Below are 3,936 nucleotides of genomic sequence, written 5' to 3' on the forward strand. Positions count from 1 at the left end.
AGGTATCCAAAGTTTTTACATTTTTGAGTTATCGAAATTTATCGAGCCATCGAATTTCACAGTTATCGAAATTGGTCGAGTTAACGAATTTTGTTGAGTTATCGAGTTTTAGTGTTCTTGAAATTCATCGAACTGTCGATATGTATCAAATCATCGAAATTTATCGATAAACTTGAATGTATTGGGTCAATTCCAAGTCCTGCCGAAGTCCGTCAAAGACCTTCTCAGATAAAAAAAATTAGTTACGTTTTAGCAGAAGATTTTTCGGTTAGTTAATTTGTACCGTATAAGTTTTGCTACGTGTTAAGTTAGAAAACATCTCCAAGGCTCCTGAAAACTAGAAAAACTGTCGATTTTCGACAGTAACTGGCACTCTAGTCTATATATTAATACGCTAACATAAATTTTGTCTCCGTTCGTTTCGCGATTCTACCGAACCGATTTCAAAACCAATTTTTCGTAGATGAGCAGAGTTTTTATGGTTTCACAATTGGTTGAAAATTACGGCCAAAACCGTCGTTTAAACATTTTCGAATTGTGTATAGATGTTGCTTCAACATGTTCAATTTGACATGTTTCGCCTGTTGTTTCACTACACATTTCAAATTAAGCTTTGAAATAAAGATAAATATGGAGATGAAGAAATAAATGAGAACGATGAAGTAAAAAAAAGGCAAAAGTGAAGATAAAGACGAAAATGGAGCCAATTACAGATGCATAAGAATTAGGGCAACTGAAAGGGTAAGAACATTTCTTGAATTTGTGAAGTGAAACTTCTTTAGCGGCAGTTGGTTGGTTGGGAGTAAATTGTGAAATTCAAGGGGAATAATGCACATGAAAATGGTTCTCAGCGGTTTAGCGGTTTGAGAATAAAAACAAAAACAAAGATGCCTAGAGGTACAGGCAAAAACGAAGATCAAAGTAAATTTAAACACTTTAAGGTAAAGGTGAATAGGAATATGCAAAAATAAAGATAAATATGAAGAAAAGGATGAGGCTGAAGATCGATATTGTTATCGATATAAAACTCGATAGTTTTATCGATATATTAATCGATATTGCTATCGATAAAATAATCGATATTGTTATTGATTAAATAACCGCTATTGTAATCGATATAACAATCGATATTATTATCGATACAATAATGGATATTGCTATCGGTATAATAATCGATTAGACAATTGATTTAGTAATTTTTATTGTTAACGATATGTACAATAATCGATACTGATGATTGTTATGTTTATCGATGAATTAATCGATTTTACAATCGCTGTATTTTTCTGTATGTTTATGGATATTGTTGTCGGTATTTTTATCGACACAGTTATCAACAGAGTTATCAATATACTAATCGGAACATGAATTACTCCTTTACTCTCATCGTTCGGGTCAAGTGTGAGTAAGCATAAACTAGTTTCTGCAAGCGTACGTAAACTACCGATCACTGGCAAGACGCATAGAGTATTTACTTTGCCTTCCGCAACTACTGCGAGTAAAAGGTATTTGACAGTAGAGTACTCTACTGGTAGTACTTGAGTATTTTCGAAGAAAACATACATTTGTGGTATCTGAATAAAACTAAGGACAGGAATGTAGTGGAGCGATAAAGAGAGCGACGAGCAAAACGTACTTTCAACTAAAATGCTGATATACATACCTAAGTACATATGTATGTATGTGCATAGATACCTATGAGGCAGCAGGCCTTCACCGGCAACAGGCCCATCAACCAGGCTCCCTTAACGGAGCTGGAGCAGCGTGTGGTTGCCATCGCTGTGAGCCACTACATAGAGGGCCATGAATCGGTGGTGGACATTGTGCCATTGGAAGAGGTAAGTTTTTATTAAGTTGTTTCAAACTTGTTCTTATTATTTTTTATACTTATTCCCTTTTTTATTACAATTAGGACCTGCAGTTGCTCCTGGAGGATGAGGAAGAGCTAATCCACACGGAAATATCCCCAGAATCTGCTGTCCCATGTAATTGGGGCACCCCTAAATCTCCTGCACAGAAGACACCGCACAGGAGTTGGAAGCGGAAGAGGGAGGGGGACGAAAGCGAAGTCCAGATTAAAAATAAATTTTTTGATATACCATTCTTTTTCAATAGATGCTCGCCGAAGGATTCCACACGGCTTGTTGAAGTTCAAGCTACTTCAGCGAGCTTTATACAGACCTTAGGGGAAGGCATGAAAAGCTGCGCGGATGCCATTAACCATTTGGCCAAGGCCCTAGGCCCTCAGTAAATATTTTTTTTTTGTTTTAGTTAATTTAAATGAATTATTGGCTTTATTCTATTTAATTTTAATGTTTTGTGCTACATACGCAGTACTTGTTTTTTAATTGAATTAATTATTTTTATTTCGATGTATATTAGCACCAAAATTCCAAATAATATTATGCACAACTTACATATGTTTATGCTTTTTTTTAATAATTTTCATTTAAAATATAATTCAATCTATAACAGAAACCACATGAAAAACAGTTTACAAGCATACGCAAATTTCACAAAAATTAATTAAAGTCCAAAAAGTTGTCATAAAAATTTCAAACTTTTTAATCGAATTTTCTAGAAAAGTTTCGGGTATGCAGTTTTGTAACCCATTCAATTTTAGTCAATAAACTTTAAGTCTCATGTAGTAAAAATTAGCGTTGATTTTTTAGAATTTTTTTTGTGGAGGTTGTTGCGCGCTTTCTTCCATATAACGCATCAACACAATCTATCTAACGAACGGCAATTCATTTATATATATACCCTGTGGGGAAAATCTCTAGTTCTGAACTGGTGCGCTTCTGGTACATTTAGACCCAGTACTGGTTCGCGATAAATCTCTTTTGCATGCAAGCAACTGGCGAATTTAACATGGCGATGTCCTAGGAAGTGTCAATTGCCCCCCGCTGCATCCCTTTTTCGATAGTTCCGAACTAGTCCTAAATTCTATAGTTCCGAACCAGTTCTAAAATCGACTGACGAAAGAAAAAAGGATCATGATTTTTCAATCTTTTTGGTTGGTGTGTGCGATTTTAAGTTATTTTGGAAGGAATGTGTTTTCAATTTGAAATGAAATTTGTTTCAATGATTGTAAGAAATGTACTTTTACATACCTTTAGCTGTAGCTGAGTTTGCAGAGGTGCTCGCTGTTATTTCTTAGATTCCAGACGGTCCCAACATATTGAAATGTTAACACAAATTTTAGATTTGCATTACCAAACTATGAAAAAGCATCTGCCAAGCACAGAATAAAAGCGTATTTGAACGAAAAAGCCGCCGAACACATATCTATGTAAAGTAAACAAGCCCCCCGCTGCATCCCTTTTTCGATAGTTCCGAACTAGTCCTAAATTCTATAGTTCCGAACCATTTCTAAATTCATCACATGGACTGGTGGGGTAGTTCCTATCGGACTAGTTCCTTTTTCCCTATAAAGACCTAGTACGGAACAAGAAATTTGATGCACTAGTCCGCGGCTTCCCTGCAGGGTATATATTACAAGCAATTAGCGCTACACTTTTAATAAAAATACTTAGGTTATTTGTTTTTGTTATTTTTATGGCCCTATAACAATTATATTCAACAATTTTTATGAGCTTGAGGCCGTTTTCAGTGAAAACTTATTGTGGAAAAGCAACAATAATTTGAAAAAATGGTAGAAGTGATAGCTATTTCGGAAATCACCACATTTCCTCATCAGACTTCTTTCAGTAGGATTCGAACCGACGATCCCACTGACTCAGCCAGTTGCCTATGCACCGTGCTAAGTACGCCTTGTAAATTATCGTTTGCTTTTTTCCACTATTTTCATTTTTGTTATGCCAACACAATCAAGCGCAGCTATTCCGCTGCAATTCACTTGATCATGTGGTTGTTGGTTTTCTTGGTTTTTGTTAATATTTCTATTATTTCTATTATTAGAATGTTTATGTGCTC

Source organism: Rhagoletis zephyria, unplaced genomic scaffold (genome assembly GCF_001687245.7).
Source record: "Rhagoletis zephyria isolate East Lansing unplaced genomic scaffold, Rhagoletis_zephyria_1.1 Rzeph_scaffold_01362, whole genome shotgun sequence".
NCBI lineage: Eukaryota > Metazoa > Arthropoda > Insecta > Diptera > Tephritidae > Rhagoletis > Rhagoletis zephyria.